This window comes from Sitophilus oryzae, unplaced genomic scaffold (assembly GCF_002938485.1).
Source record: "Sitophilus oryzae breed Bouriz unplaced genomic scaffold, Soryzae_2.0 scaffold_1297_pilon_pilon, whole genome shotgun sequence".
NCBI lineage: Eukaryota > Metazoa > Arthropoda > Insecta > Coleoptera > Curculionidae > Sitophilus > Sitophilus oryzae.
The window spans coordinates 6,196,509-6,214,308 of NW_022145945.1; the positions used below are offsets into that span (position 1 = coordinate 6,196,509).

At 33.8% G+C, this 17,800-nt stretch overlaps 1 protein-coding gene across 1 annotated transcript in view; it reads right to left on the reverse strand.

Annotated features, from left to right (window-relative positions):
• LOC115874657 (glutaredoxin domain-containing cysteine-rich protein CG31559-like) overlaps positions 1-16,361 on the reverse strand; it is a 147,024-nt gene extending 130,663 nt beyond the window's left edge. The window contains exon 1 of the mRNA XM_030889874.1: positions 15,935-16,361. The gene's annotated coding sequence lies outside the window, so the exon portion shown is untranslated. The remainder of the gene's footprint in view (positions 1-15,934) is intronic.
• Between the last annotated feature and the right edge of the window lie 1,439 nt (positions 16,362-17,800).

Genomic DNA, 17,800 nt, shown 5'->3' on the forward strand with positions numbered 1-17,800 from the left:
GCAAATATTCCTGAATAGCGCTGACCGGTCGTGGAGGACCTTGGATTCGGTTCCTGCGACACAGACATACCTTCGAAGGCGGCTGTACAATTCAGAGCGGCAAAAAATGTATTTAGTTAACTTAGCTGCACTTACAGGCCAGTCAGAGAGGATAAAAATAGGGTATTTATTAATAGGTGAAAAATAAATCACCCATTTTAATTGCAAAAATCAATAAAGGGATGAATTCTAAGCAAAAAATGTTCGATAACATTTTTTCAGAAAATTAATATTTTCCGAGTTTTTTAGGATTGAAAACGTTGGACCAGAATTGGAAAAACTGGACCAGAACTGGTCTGCTTCCCAAGGGGAAACAAACTTAAAGCAGAATTAAGAAGACCTAGAAGGTTCCACCGTAACCTGGAAATCCTCCATCTGTCTAAAACACTCGAGGAAATTTCTTAAGACTTACGTTTTGGGTTAAAAAGCGGACTTTTTCAATATGTGAGAGAAAAGAGAAGAGAATGGTCAAAAAGAGGACTGTTCTCTGGAATAGAGGACGGTTGGTAACCCTAGATATAACTCAAGAAAGGGACAACCAATAGATACAATACACACTAAATAAATAAATAAATGCCTTTATTCTCAAAAAAAATTACAATTTGTAGACAAAGATAAAGTAAAAAAACAAAAGAGAAAATAAAACTAGTATACAAATTACATTGTCAGTTTTATTGTTTAAAAATAAACATTTATAAATGTTTACAATGTCAAAGAATAGCATAAAGAACACATTTCTAGGTAAAAAAGATGATTTTGGTCTTCAATAGGTATCATTGAAGACCAAAATCATGTGTATTGAAGACCAAAATCGAATGTTAATATTGATTAACATTCGGTAGTGAGAGTTGGATTCTCACCAAGAGACAAGAAAGCTTAATACAAGCAGTAGAAATGAAATACCTACGAAAAGTGCTAGGGGTTACGAGGATGAATAAACTACGCAATTCTGATATTAGAGAGCAGCTGAAAGTCCAGCCAGTACTAACAACTATCGAAAACTGCCACTTGAGGTGGTACGGACATTTGAAAAGACTCAACAAAGACAGACCAGTAAAAAGAGTATGGAAGAAAAAAAGGCAGGAAAAAAGGATAAAGGGTAGACCTGCAACAAGCAGTAGAAATGAAATACCTACGAAAAGTGCTAGGGGTTACGAGGATGAATAAACTACGCAATTCTGATATTAGAGAGCAGCTGAAAGTCCAGCCAGTACTAACAACTATCGAAAACTGCCACTTGAGGTGGTACGGACATTTGAAAAGACTCAACAAAGAGAGACCAATAAGAAGAGTATGGGAGGAAAAAAGGAAGGAAAAAAGGATAAAGGGTAGACCTGCAACTACTTGGGATCAAAATGTTGCAAAATTACTTAAAACTAGAGGGATCGGCTGCGCCGAAGCAGCAAGCATGGCCCTGGACAGGAAGAAGTGGCAAAATTTTATTTATGGAAAGTAGCTACTAGAAGCCTACACCTTCGGGTAGAAGGCCTTCGATTATATATATTATATATATATATATATATATATATATATATATATATATATACAATGTCAAAGAATAAAAAAATAAAAATAAGATTCAAAAGTATTTACTATATTTATAGTAAATGTAGTAATAACAAATATTAGACCAGTGTTTACAAGATCAAATTCGATCATCAAAATATAAGTCATTTACGGCATAGAAAGCCTTGTCTAGTAAATAAGATTTCAATGCTTTGCGAAATGAAGAAAATGATGTTATGGATTTGATTTCAAATGGCAGGTGATTGTACATTCTTTTCGAGTTGTATAATATTGAACTTTTAACTAACTCTGAGCGTGGGGTAGGTAGATAAAGATCTTGCTCCGCGTTCCTGAGTGCATGGATAAGTGTGAGATGGCCTTTCTTGAGAAGCTGATACATGCTTACGTATTAGGCAAACGGATTCAAATATAAATAAGGAAGGAAGAGTTAATAATTTTAATTAAAAAAAAATGCTGGCAATGAGTTCTGCTGTTTAATCCCAGTGAATATCGAACAGCTCCCTTCTGGAGCTTGAAAATGCGGTCTAATTGAGTCGTACAACACGTACCCCAGAATGGAAGGGCATATCTGAGGTGCGACTCAGAAAGTGCATAATAAACAGACAACAATAAAAAATATACAAACATATTTAAAATGGCTACATTTATCTATATCAAGAACACTTAGATACTTATTTCTCACTAGTGTTGTGCCAGTGTCCTCTATTAAAGTACATTAATAAAGAATACTAATAACTAAGTGTTGAATAATTTTAAGGTTCTGAAATATAGTTTTCTGAAAAGAAATATTGATTGGAGTTTCTAGAAACCAGCAGATTAAACCAAAGATGAATCAAGCCATGAAAATTCTACTAATGTCTAAGAATCTTTAACAGAAATATGAAATTTTTTATTTACTGGAAATATTTTACGATAAAAAAGTCATAATTCGGAGCTAACAATTATTAGAAACCACTGCAGTATAAAAAAGCTGATTGAAAGAAAATTTGACCTTAATTAAAAAACTCCTATTCCATATCTGGGGTTGCTAGTTCAAATCTACCCTATTTCAATTCAATTTCAAGTTTATTTTTGTCTCTGTACGAAAACATGAAAGGGTATGGAATTCAGGACGATATTATTTCTCTTCAGTATGGAAATGACAAATCAATAAGAGAGTTTTGTGTGATCATCTTGCGTCATTATTTCGCACATTTGTTTAACTTAAAGAAAGTGATTGTTTAAGATGATGACAAAAAATATTACCTAACTAGTTTCTCATGAACACGACATTTACTTAGAGAATTTAAACAAAAAATCGTCCTATTGCTGCCAAAAGTCACTAACTAACATTTTTCCGAACAACCAAATTCAATCACTAACTATGTTTTGAAGCGGAGAATCGATTGCAAAAGTCATTAACTACGATTTCTGGCTATTTATGTTTTATTTTAATACCGAATAGTTACTAACTATAACATCTTTATGCAATGTAATTCATCTTTAGACGCATTTTTCTCGGAAGTAGTAAAATGTAAGTTAGTGACTTTTGGCAGCAAAGGGACGAAATTGTCTAAGGATATTTAAAATTTTTTTTTTGGAAATTCTGAAACAAATTAGACTCAGATGCAAAAAAAACTCAACGAGGAGAATTTTGGTCAATTTTAAAGTGTTATATTATTGTTATTTTTAGCCCTACTTTCATTATTATTTTAGCAAACTGTATATAATTACATCAACTTTAATTCGTAAACTAAGTTTTTTGTAAACTTTAGGATTTAGCTTATTATACAGGGTTAATCTAGATGTTGTTTCTTATCCCAACTTTAAAACAACCTGTGCAATAATTTCGTGCGTAAATTTTCCTAAAATATAATTTTACGGTCAGAACCATCCCAAGTAGCATAGAAAAGAGAAAAAAAACATTGACCACGGAAAATTAACCAGTGTTTGGTTGAATTTTAATTATAATTAACTTAATAAATTTCTTGTAGGGAGTGCGAGAAATCTAAAAATGAGGTTGTAAACTAGTTAATAATAACCTAAAATTATGCCTTTGAAAAGTAGCAACGTTGGAGTTAGCTGGCATTGTTAAAATCTAGTTACTGATAACCTATTGAGGGCATTAATACTACAGGGACTTAAAGTAGGTCAAATGTTACTTTATTATAACCTCAAATTTGTCTCGGGGGTCGAAGGCATTGTTTGGTTTTCAAGTTAGGTTAAAATTTACTTGTTAATAACTTTAAATGGGACCTTATTTGGAGGAGTTCAAATTAGGTTGAAAATTTAATTTATTTCGACCTCATAAGTCGCTATTATGCTTCAAAGGTAAAAGTAACTTAGTTTTTTGACTTGGAAGAAAGTCAGACACGCGGCAGGTTAAAAATTACCTTTTTTAATTTCCTCGGGGTGATTTCCGTTTAAAATAGTTTTCGAGGGATTATTACGTCATAGCAAATTACCTTGTTCCCACTGGTGGGGAACGAAAGAATATTCAATGCGTTTCTTTTTTATTACCGACACAATCTTAATCGTGTCCATTATGTGCAATAAAAACAAAAAGTCCTCTATAATAACACTCACAATCCCAAAACACAAAACTTTCACAAATAATAAGCAAAGAAAACTAATTTGGTTTTCTAGTTAGTAAGTGTTCTAGTTTAGGCCCGTTCGGTAATTGCATCGGCTAGCAAAAGGATAAAAATTTGACATCTCACGTGACTCTCAATAAATATTCCCATATTAGGACACATGATCATATTGTGAAAAGTTAATCGGATTGCTCGAAGATGTAATTACCGAACTTAGCATAAAATATCATTGTCAACTGTCAGTCAAAGAAAATAAAAGTTTTCTGTTTTACTGACAATACTGCAAAAGTCAGGCCTTCGAGAAATGAGCTTCGACCTAATATAGCCCATTTTTTAACTTGCATCTCGAAAGAAAAATACCTTAAGCAAGAAATCTTGACCTTTGAGGTTATTCTCAAAGAAATCTTAACCTCATAAAAAGAAAGCGGACTTTAATGTTTTAAAATTATGAAAAACCAAACTTCATAGACGAATAGTTAAAAACACCATTTGCGGCCATTTTCTTATCCAATTTGTTTTCAAAAAATATTTTTTTGTGATATTGATCTAAAGTATTGAGAAAAATAAACAGACGTTTATGCATAATACTACCTACCACAAGTTAAATTAACTAATTAAGAACTTTAAAAGTGTAGCAAGGAAGTTAGCTGAAAAAAAGTTAGGTTAGAACCTTGAAAGTAACGATTTATTCTAAAATTAATTGTTGAAAATACATAAAATTTTAATGGCGCATAATTTTTTAGGGCCTATCATATTTACATCTCACAGAAAATTTTTCTCCGCAGACATAATTGTCTTGCGAATCCAGTAATCCACTTCTTACCAATAACTTATTTACATTTACTAGGAAGTGCATATATGTAGGTATTTCATCTATATTGGATTAATGTTCAAACGGCCATGCCAGTTATTACTACACTTGCTTGTCTTCCTGATTCATTATTGGGAAATTCATTTACATACACATATTAAAAAGAAAAATACTTTACCTTATTCTTTCTCTTTCTTTCCCATGTTAAAATGTAGGTAGTATAAATTAGGACTATTTTTAGTAAAACTTACCTCTATTTTACCATGTTATGACCTCAGGTCGGTTATTTTCGACTTCATAGCCCATATTTCATACAAGACATTATAACCTGTTAACCTGTTTTTAACTTACAAATTACTTTAGTTTTATTCCCCACTTTGGGAACTTAAACGTCAATTCTTGGAAATTTCGACCAATTTCCAGTTGGTCAATAATAGTCCAGGTGGTTAATTTAAGGTAATTTTAACTTCAAATGTTTGTTGGGATGACTCCTGAGCATTTTGTTTTTTGATTCATGTCAATACATGCTTTGATTAATTTTTAAGAACGAAATGAATTGACCACGATCAATTTGCAATATTTTCAATTATCATTACTTTTTGATGTAATTTTTTAATATAAAGAGATGGTTTTGGTGACCATTGTCGTAACGTCACATTACGCTGCATTTGATACTCTATACTAAATTAAAAACACTTTAAAGACTAACGATACAATCCTGGTTTAATAAACATTCATACTACCGATATTAAAGAAAACTGTAATCTGTAATACTTAAGAGTACAAACAGAAAAAAAAAACGTTGTAAAAATACCCTAATACTTTGTATTGCCTCTCTTGGTTGCTACAACTGCCTGTATACGTCCGTTCATACTCTTATTGAGGCTGCATATATCATATTGCATTATGCTTTCCCATTCTTCTTTAAGAACCAAGCGAAGTTTATTTAATGAAGCTGGTACCGTTTCGCGACACCTAACCCTCCTGCCAAGCATTTCCCAACCGTAGAACATGATGGGCAGTTCATAGCAGTATACTATAGTTCACAATAATCACCAAAACCACCTTGCAATATTGAAAAATAACTTCAAAAATAAATGAAAACTGAAAAAATTGCAAATTGTTTGGTGGCAAGTTCATTTCACTCTTAAAAATTAACCAAGGCATGTATTGACATTATCCAAATAACGAAATGCTCAGGAGACATGGTTCTGACCGTAAAATTATATTTTAGGAAAATTTACACACGAAATTATTGCACAGGGCATTTTAACGTTCAGGTAACAAAACAACCGTTCGTTTAACCCTGTATAAAATGTCAAATATTATAGTTTATAAAAAAACTGAGTTTACGAATTAAAGTTGATATGATTATATTTACAGCTTGCTAAAAAAATCATGAAAATAGAGCTAAGAATAACAGAAATATAACACTTTAAATTTGACCAAAAATTTATCCGTTGAGTTTTTTTTGCATTTGAGTTATATAATGAAATGTAACATTTTTGCATTAAAACAGGTGTCCATTAATAACACAGGCCGACAAAAAAAAATTTTTTCGATGTAACACAAAGCTCAATAGGATATTGTGGTAGAATGAACCTATCTAATCACGAAAGTGGCAAAAAAAAGTCGTAACACGTAAGGTTTTTTTGTTACATTAATAAAACATCATTCAATATTACAATATTCAATATATTAAGATAGCTATTCAAAACATGATTTAAGAACTTCTTAAGCCTATATACCGATTATATTTTATAGTTTACACTCCTCAAACATTACTTATACCTAAAAAGTACAAAAACAATCGAAACGAGATCAAAACATAAACAAAAACTTTTACTTTTTCCTTTTATGAGGGACCGCGTCTTCTCTCTTCAAAACCAACAGTAATCACCCATCATGGCTGGATCCCATCGTCCTTGATAACGAATTTCCATTGTCCTTATGTCTTGATGGAATCTCTCACCTTGCTCATCACTGACAGCACCCATATTTTCAGGGAAAAATGACAAATGAGAATGGAGAAAGTGAATTTTTAAAGACATTCGGGCACCAAGCGATTTATAAGCATCTAAAAGCTCATTAACCAATTGTTCGTAGTTCGCATCCTTATTGTTTCCCAAAATCCCCTCACTACACTAACAAATGAGGTCCATGCTCTGAGTTCCTGCCTGGTAAGCGTGTCTGTGAAATTTGTGTCGTCCAACAATTTCCTGATTTGTGGTCCAATAAAAATACCCTCTTTCAATTTGGCATCACTCAACTGGGGAAAGACTTGCCTTAGGTATTTAAATCCATCACCTTCTTTATTCATAGCTTTCACGAAGTTTTTCATGAGGCCAAGTTTGATATGAAGAGGAGGCAGGAGGACGTCTTTGGGGTCTACAAGAGGGATATACTTGACATTTTGGGAACCCGGTTGAAATTCACTTCTTTCTGGCCAAATTTTCTGTACATAATGATGATTTACTGCACGACTGTCCCACAAACAAAGAAAACAGCAATATTTTGTAAATCCTCCCTGAAGTCCCACTAAAATTCCTATAACTTTCAAGTCCCCACATATCTGCCATTTATACCTGTTGTAGTTGATTCTATCTAAAAGCATGCGCATATTTTCATAAGTTTCCTTCATTGTCACTGAATGGGCAACTGGTATAGAGGGTTTTAAATTTCCGTTATGCAATAACACAGCTTTTAGGCTATATTTCGACGAATCTATGAATAAGCGCCACTCACAGGGAGAATGTTCTATAGAAAGTTCCTGCATTAAGCCATCGATATCAGTACATGCACACAACGAATCCTCCATACTGTAGAATGCAGAGAACGGAGCATTTCTTTTTCTAAAAGTGGTGATTTTTGTTTCATTGGCTAACAGATTCCATTCCTTAAGCCGGGATCCAAGAAGTTCTGACTGCTGCTTTGATAACCCCAAGTCACGCACTAAGTCATTCAACTCGCTTTGAACAATCAAATGTGGCTTGTCGGAACCGCCCTCTGGGGTAAAGGTAGGATCAGTACACTGGTCTCCAGAGCTGTTTGATTCAATATCTTCCTTATCTTCCAAAACAATACCTTGCCAGTCTAAGGGCGCGATCGGCACTGGGAGATCTGCACCATGAAGAACAGGTCGTATGGCAGACGGCAAATTGGGATACTCGATCTTGTGCTTTTGTTTTTGGAAAAACCTTCAGTTTTCGTCAGGCAAAAATAGCAATCGTCAAAATGGTTAGTTGGTTCTCGCCATACCATTGGAACCGCAAATGGCATTTTTTCCTCTTCCCTTTCATCCACTGCACAAGCGACACGCTACAAGTAACGCAGCACACATGAGGAGCCCACTGCTTGTCTTGATCTCCAACCAAAACTCCAAAATACTTGAAGTAGGCTTTCTTCACATTTTCAGAAAATGGTCTGGCTTGTGATTGCACCATAAATTCTCCACAAATGTAACAAAATCGATCAGGAGACACTTTACAACTGCGGCGCGTTTGACTTGACATTTTCGTACTATTTATCTACACGCATAGAACAACTCACGTCGAAAATCAACTGAAAACTGAACTCTCTTATGTTTTTCACAATATATTATAGTGCACAAAATGCGTCCCTTTCAATCATCCCATCATAAAATTTACCTGTATGTAAACGAATCTACCTAGACTTAATACCTGACATCTATAAAATTGACTACCTGCAAAAAAGAGGCGTAATTAGGCAACTGAAAAGTGGTACGTGTAGGAGCTTCAGGAGTATTTTTTCTGTTATTAGAAGCATATTTTTATGAAGAAATTCTGCAACTGACTCGTGTTACAAAAATCATGTCGGCCTGTGTAATGTGGCTATTATAGGAGTCAGGATTTATTTCTGTTTTACAGCATTATTGATACATTACATTAACTCACATCTTTAGGTTATATTACTGCAGCACTTTCACTTTCTACAAAACAAATCGGTTTTCAGAGGTGTGGAATCTAATAAATTACCCAACCTCTATAAAAAGTCAGACCACATAATTCAAATCTTTTTTCTAAATTTTTTTATGCAATAAAATTTGTTCTTGGTAAACCAGCGTACTTTCGAATAAAAAAAGGAATGCAGAATTGGTGGAACGGAACCTTGAAATATATTTTGACCTACCTAATCTGATTATACATATATGAAGTGCGGGATATTTTACTCGCATATCAAGAAGTAATTTGGTGAGTTTTGTTCAGTAATAATTGGACTTGTACAATCGGAAAAACGAACGCAGTTTTAAATGAAATTGAGTTTAAAGATAATTTAGCAGCCTCTCAAAACTTGTATACTAAGGGCTGGCCTGCCCCGGATCTAAGGGTGGACAAACGGGGGCACCTGCCCCGGGCGCCAGTGTCAAGGGGCGCCAAAATCATAATATAATACGGTTGAAAATCAAAAAAATTGCTACACAAAGCGCCCAGTATGCACCTTACGTTCTTCTATCAAGTATTCATTTAATTTTAAAACGCTCAGTTAGTTTTTGAACACATTCTAAAGTTTCATTCAGAACCTCGCAATTAGTGGAATAAATTAGCGGTTTCAATTAATACACTTTATACTTTTTAATTTACGATCATTCACAATGTTTAAAAAACACAATTAAAATTAATAGAATATACTAGCAACAGCTTGCGGTAGTCAGTTGTATCCATAAAGAAAGCCAAATATTTAGCTTATAAAACAATAAACTTTTGATTTCTAACCACGATTTCTCTTGACGGATGCTAATCAATGGCCAAAATGACATTTCCCGCAAATTTTGAAGTATAATGAGTGGAAAAGTCAAAGGTTTGTTTACTTTTTCTACTAATTGGAAATGACTACCACTAATTTAGACGTTCTGAATGCTTACATTGAAATTAAAGGAACAAACTTCTACGCTAATTGAAACCACTAATTCGGAGGTTCTAAATGAAGCTTAAGGGCTCATTCTGTCCCGTTTACGAAAAATGCCTACCTATCTAGATATTTGAAAGTTTTTTAAATTAATTTATTGCAAACGCTGGAGAGAGGGGGCGCTACTATCAATATTTTGCCCCGGTTCAAAAAAATTGTAGATCCGGGGCTGGGGCTGGCAAAGGTTAGACCTGGGTCGAGATTTCCGTATGTAAGAAGAGTACAATGCGTTTATAATGTACTGAACAAAGAGAGGACAGTAAACACGTTGCCAAACGTATGAAATAAGCCGAGAAACTGTGCACATCGCTAAGAGACGTGGAAGGGGATATAGCAGATTTGTCGCAGTTGACCGGTCGACCCAATCAATACCTCTGTCAGTACTTAAAGTTCTAGGGAAAGGTGTACGTCATGCGTTCAGCTTCACGATTTAATTACGTCTCGTGATACTTGATTTGTTTATTTATTAACGAGTCGTTGTAATTTTCCCTATAGCTTGATTTTTTTAAGTGCAAGCTAGAAACACTTGCATTTTTGGTAAAAATAATTGGAAATGTGCGATAGTGGTCGCGCTATTAGAACTCTGAATTCAAAAATCGATATCTCGAAATCTATTAGAAATAAGAGATTGTAGTTTTTTCAAGAACTTTGTTATTATTTCTGCTGTATTTTCTTCGTAGACAGTATGTGAAAATCTTTATCAATAAAAAAATTACACGATTGCTGAAAATTGATCTGCTCTAAAAGTAAATGGATGGATTGCTTACAATTTTTGAATAGAAAAAACGAGTATCTTATATACCTTATCGAATTTTTATTATGTAAACATATTGTAAAATATCCGATCTTGAAAACAAAAAAAAATTTCAATATCTAAAGTGGTTCTTCAGTTATGGCCTGTTATGTGTTAAAACGTTGAGTTTTTAAATTATCGCGATTACTGACGTTTTCTCGTTATAAAAAAATGACACCCTAACGATATCCTTATAATTCCATTTCAGATGCTCAGAAACATTACAAACCTAATGATTTTATCTAGTTATGTCTTGAAAAAAAAGTTTTTTAAAAATAAGCGGTTTGCGAACGTGATTTTACTTTACTTGATAAGGAAAGGCGTATCGGCAACGCCGCAACAGCACACCGTCGTGCGCTGCGTTGGCGTCGGTTGGTCGCATTTCTCTCACTCCGACTTAATAAGATCCCTATGCGATTTACTTCCACACATGTAAATACCGACCCAAAAGTAACAGTTGCCAGCACGGTATAACTTGTTTTCTGATGGTTATAGTATACTACATACCGAGGAGGGAAGTGTTTCATCACTGTCGAGAGATTAACTAAATCTCCAGACAATAATGAAAACTTTCCTCCGAGGTTTACATACTATTTTATTTAGAACCACATCATCGTGTGTTTAAAAAATAGAGACAGTATTTTATTTTGAAAAAAAAATAAATATGGGAAAATTTGTCGTTTTCTGTTTTGGCATTTCCATAATATATCTATATTTACCGGTACCAGTGGTTGGGCTAACCTTCAACAGCAAAACAAACAACTAAGTGACAGTTTTGAATTTCTCGTTCGCTTTTTCGAATTTATATAACATAGAAAGCCAGAATGTTATCTGATAATGAAGACTACTTTAATATTGGTACTCCACCAGAACTTACAGAAGCTGCAAAAAGAGTAGAAACCAGTTTACTTCCAGAGAAAAGTAGGGGGCGGTATGAAATAGCATTGAAAGTATACGAAAAATGGTGTGCCGGAAGAAATGCTAAGAATATTGCTTCGGAGAGAGTCTTGATGGCATATTTTAGCGACATAGCAGGGCAGAAAAGCCATCTACTCTTTGGGCTACGTATAGAATGATACGGACAATGCTAGAATTAAGGGAAAAGACTGACATATCAAAATATCACAAACTCGTCGCTTTTTTAAAACACCAGAATGTAGATTTTAAGCCAAAGAAGTCTAGCATTTTTACCTTCAACAAATAAATGTATTAAAATCTTCAATTATTATTGTTAATCTTCTTGTTTACTTTTGTTGATGTTAGATAAGTATTTAATAAAGATATTACAAGAATATTTTGCTTAATTGAATGAGGCGAGAAATAAAAAAAATCGAGTGAGGGAAATGGATGAGGGAAATAGGTGAGGGAAATGGAAGCGGGAAGAAATGTAGATAATTTGACACTTTCAATTTTTTTAAAAGTCAGTAATGTCAGTAATGTCAGTATTACATATGTGGTTGTAAATAAAATATTAAATAGCTTTTTATTCTTTTTATGTTCTTTAGAATAGTATTTAGTAATATAGAAGTGTCATTTTGTTTATTACAGAATAAATAATTTAATATGGTGAAAATAATCTGTGCAAATAGAAATACTATTTTTTTTGTTGAAAGTCGTTAAAAAATAATATATTTTGTTGAATATTCTTTGTAATTATTTTAACAATTGTTGTTGAACCATTTATTAACTTAATAGACTAAACAGATGTTTCGCGGCGAATGAAACTTTAGCACTGCTTCACAGTATTTTTTGAACGACAGCTGAGTTCCGAAGAATTATAATTCCGTTTTTTTTTTGTATAAACTGAGGTATAAACGGATTACTTCTTAACATTAATTATCTTAAAATAATATAAAAAAAACACTAAAAAACTGTTAGATCAGAGTCTAAAATAAAACAGAAATAGGAGAAAATATATGAAATCTTTGATTTATACAATGTTTAACATTATGTGTTATCTGTGGTTTAACCTTTAGTTTTCTTTATTTAAACGCAACGGAAAATTGTTTAGTCAAGATTAAACTGTTATGCCTATTTTTTTTTTACTTTTAGCTATATTTTTATGAATCTTTTAACAAACTGTAACTCAGTTTTTTATAAACTTTAGTATTTGGCTTAATATGCAGGGTTAATTGAAGGGTTGTTTTTCATCTTTACTTTAAAACACCATGTGCAATAATTTCGTTAATAACTTTTCCTAAAACATTATTTTTTGATCAGAACCGTGTGTCTCCTGAGTATTTTGTTATTTGATTCATGTCAATACATGCCTTGCTTGGTTAATTTTTAAAAGCGAATTGAACTTGCCACCAACAATTTGCAATTTTTTCAGCTATCATTACTTTATGATGTTATTTTCTAATATCACGAGGTGGCTTTGGTGGCTATTGTCGTAATGTCATATCGACACTGATTAAAACTCTATATTAAAATTTAAAAAACGTTAAAAAGCAACGATACAGGCTAGGTTTTAATAAATAGTAATAACACTAACAGAACTAAGGATATTAAAAAAATAACTGTAATAAAGTGTAAAAACTAACAAAAAACTTGTAAAAAATACTCTAATACTTTGTATTGCCTTCCTCGGCAGCCATAAATGTCTGTAGACGTAGGTTCATACTGTTAATGAGGCTGCAAATATATTGTGTAAGGTTTGCCCATTCTTCTTCAAGGACCAAGCGAATATTCATAATTTCGGCCATCTTCAACAAGATCAATGACTTTTTCACAATCTTCGACTCTAAGAACTAATATATACTCGTACATAACAATAATAATTAAAGCTAGCTCCTGAACAATTATTGAACAATTCACTTACATTCTAACATTATAAACACATGCAAATTTTTGTAGCAAATTCATTTTGCTCTTAAAAATTAACCAAGGCATGTGTTGACATGAGTCAAAGAACAAAATATTCAGGAGACATGGTTGTGACCGAAAAATAATGTTTTTAGAAAATTTGCCCACGAAATTATTGCACAAGGTGTAAGACGTCGAGGATCTCGAGGATCCAGAGGAGAGACACCACCTCCCTGCTAAGCCTTATCCAGGCCCAGAACACAAATGTAAGGACATCGAGTTGGCGAGTCATCAACTAGAGGGAGCTATGGTCAGTTAATGGTCAAATTAAAATCCTCACATATAATAAACTTAATAACTGCTTTAAAAAGAACACTGTCATTATTATGTCCAACTTTAGTATAAAATCATATTCAGGGCAATCAGTATCATAGGGCATTTATAAAACCGTACCAAAAATGGCCCGCAGAGATGACCAAGATAAGAAGCAAACATATATTCTCCCAGTGTCGTTTAAAAAAAGTTTTTTTAAGTAAAATAAAAGTGTTTTAAGATACACTAACTAATTTTTCATGAAACTTTACAGTTCTGTTTGTAGCGTAGAAAGTATACAGAATTCGTAAATAGTTATTTTTTATACAAGACGTTAAAATGGTATTTTATCGTCGACCGAAAAGATTTAATTTCGAGAGACGATAATGCAATGTTATCGTCGTGTATAAAACAATATTTTTTTCCATAGCGAGTTACGTTTTAAAAAATATTCAGAAATTATTATTTCAAGGAATTTATGACGAGTAGAAAAAATATTGTGCTGGATTGGCTTTGGTTTCTATGTAAGTTGACAAATAAATAAAGCTGTCTCTTTAGTTGTCAGTTTTGAATCAATATTTTATAATTCTCTTTTGTGTCGATTGCTGATTGAATTGGAGCCAGAAATGGCTCAAAACGAAACAAGTAAATTACCAACAGATATTCAGGCTGAGGTGACAAACGCCATATCCAAACTACTTCCATTTAAATCCCGAATAACTTATGAAAAGGAATACAAAAATTTTCAAAAATGGAAGCAATTAAGGTTCCAGTCGATATTACGGACACTAAAAACGTTAAATTTTCCATACAAATTAGGTAGAAACATTGAATATTAGCACTTTACTACATTATATAGATGTGGATTGATCTAGTTTAAGCACAAAAATTCAAGAAAACCCCTTTGTACATGTATTTACAATATTCCGAGCTAGCAACCATTGACTTTTTGATTGACAGTTGATCGACGGCCTTCGCATGCTATTTGCGACGTTGTCAATATAATTATTTTATATAATTTTCTACTGAAGTGAGGTTATGTTAGATATTCTTTTAAGGGTTCTGTGGTTTTGAATTTTTGGTTAGCTTTTCTTTGTGGAGGGTGTTAAGCTGTGGTTTTTATATTTTAATAATTAACTGGTGATTTTGCCACAATATTATTAGATTGGTTAGGATTTTGGTTGCTTTGGTTAGCGTTTCTTTGCTGAGGGTGTTAAGCTGTGGTTTTGATATTTTAATAATTAACTGTGATTTTGCAAAAATATTAGATTGGTTAGCATTTGGGTTGCTTTGGTTAGGTTTTCTATGGTGAGGGGTATTAAGCTGTGTTTGTTATATATTTTAATATGAATCTGAGTGCTTTCAATGATTTGATTTTAAACACAGATTTTAAATTAATTCATTTGTTTTCACCGTGATGGCTCCACCGTTCCTCCGGCGCGGCGACCGGGACGTGAAAAATTGGCCTAAAGCAGCGGCAACGTCGCACAGGTTAATGTCATCCGTGGCTAACGTCATGTTGGTTATGTGTCATCATATGGTTGTGCCATCTGTCAAAATTCCTCCTCAGCATCAAATAGTACCATTATTTTATTTCAATATTTTAAAATTTACTGGATAATCCGCAATTTTTTTTGGCTTAAGTTACCTACTAAAACGCGTACTTTTCAGGACAATTTTTGTTTTTTTAAAATTCTTGTGTCCGTAAAGTCGAACGGACCCGTAATTAAAAAACGTGCGAGAAGAAATAAAGTTTTTAACCTATCCTCGCTGTTAAAGTAACATTTAATCTACCCTTGCGGTTAAAGTACTATTTTATCTACTATTTTTGATAGATATAAGGCAATTTTAACAGTTACAATGGAAAAAATACATTTATTTGTAGTTGATTTTTTGAAATATTAATAAACTCGCAGTGTTCAATGCAGTTGGAGAATGGCCAGATTGGGTTATGTAGTAGTAGTTTAGTTAATCTTTAATAGCATGTAGTAGAGATAACTTTATTTTTGAAAATGACGAACTTGACACAATATGAAAATATGAGGAATGTACCAAAGTTATGCTGCAGTCACAAAGATACTCCAGTTTACGGTAATGAAATATATTGGTGTTACGAAGAACTGAAGAGCAGAACGAAATAAAACTTACTTTCAGCGACAAATCGTCGCAACCAAACTTAAATCTTCTAATTACTATCCACTCTAATGGTCCAAGCGCTGCTGTTGGTGTTCTGGTACCATTCATTAGTTCACAGAACAGCTGTGTGGCGTAGATGCATCCTTAACACCGAGTCTCTTCTTTTACGCGACAGCTGACTTCCGACGAGCACACAGTTGGACCGATTTTGCAAAAATTCACCTGGTCTTTCACCGCCGACGGAAAAAAACAAATATCGGCCAATCGAAAAAGAAGCAGCAGAAGCTTAAGAGGTAACGGTACTCGGCGCAGTCGACGGTCGAATCGGTACTATCGGGGCACTTACGGTGTGAAACGGCGCGAGGCCCATGTGCCACTTGTTGCCGCTCGATGACGACGACGAAGGTACCTTCTACCTGCCTTGGCGGTACTCTTCGGCGCTTTCACGTTGACATTGAAGCGGTTTGGTCGTCCGTCGGCCCAAATAGGACCGGTGCAGCCGGCGCAAGGTGTGTGCGGATTGTTGCCCGGCGTGTTCTAGGTCGGCTGCCGTCCTTCGGTAGGGCTTAGAGGAACTAGAGGGATTGTCTAGTTTCAAAGGTTTCAGATTCATTGTTTAAAATTGGGCCTCCTAAAATAAGAGAAAAGTTGATAGGTATTTGAAAAAGTTTTAGATTTTTCTGATCATACTGCAATAAGGGTTTGTAGATCTCGATCAAAGAAACATATTTTCTCTTTACCGTTTTTCAAATAGTCCAAAATAACTGAGTTGTTTAAGGCTAAGAACATAGCGGAGCGACGAGGATAGCGGCGAGCAAGCAGCGTGACATCGCGTCTAAAACAAACCTTTGAAGACAAGTACGCGCGAACATAGTAAAGCGATCTGCTCGAGCGGTTAGATCGAACGGCGAGATCGATTCAAATAATTTTGTTTTCGTCGCTCTGTCGCGCTGTAGAAAATGATAGATTCTTAAAAATTAATAGATTTAGTATTTGTAAGACAGATTTTATGGGATCAGAAAGGTAGTAATTACCATAACCGGTAATAATAACCGGTTTGAAAACTTCATCTAACCAAATATTTGTTACCAAATGACATTACCGCACAGAATTTTAGCCACTGTTAACATTTTAAATTATCAATAAGCAAAATAATAAATTTGCAAGTACCTCGCTATTCCTCGCCGCTCTACTATGTTTCAGCACGTCGAGGCTTGCCCGACGCGGTATCGCGTTGCTTGCTCGCCGCTATCCTCGTCGCTCCACTATGTTCTTAGCCTAAGTTTGGAAATTAAAAAAATAGTATATTGTTTTATTAGGAGTAAAAATGACACTTCTTGTGGTGAGGCTGTATGCTTCACTTTTGGGACTTGACGAGCGTCAGCGAGTGCGTCATACAGCCGAGGAACAAAAAGTCATTTTTACTCCGAATAGAACATGCTATTTTTTTCAAACACCACAAATAATTTTTTAAACAATTTCAAACATTGCAAATAATATAAAAAAGATTTAAAAGTCATACCTTATGGTATGTAATTATACAGAGTGGTCCGAACTGTATTCCGCCAACTTCGGTAGCATATTCTGCAGATAAAAATAAGTAAAAAAGTTTGTATAAATGTATGTCCTAAAATGCTTGATTTGGGAGATACAGGGTGTAGAAGTGTAATTTTTATTTCGATTTTTTCCAAATATTTTCTAAAGTAACGTCAATATTTGGATGAAAATTGTTGTCTGGGAGTTTTTTGACATGAGAAATTTGATTTTGATGTCTATATGACTCCTATTTGTAGGGGGCGCCACCTACATGTATTTTAAATGTTTTAAGAGTAATAACTTTTCGTTCGTACCTGTATAAAACTACTGAGTGAAAAAATA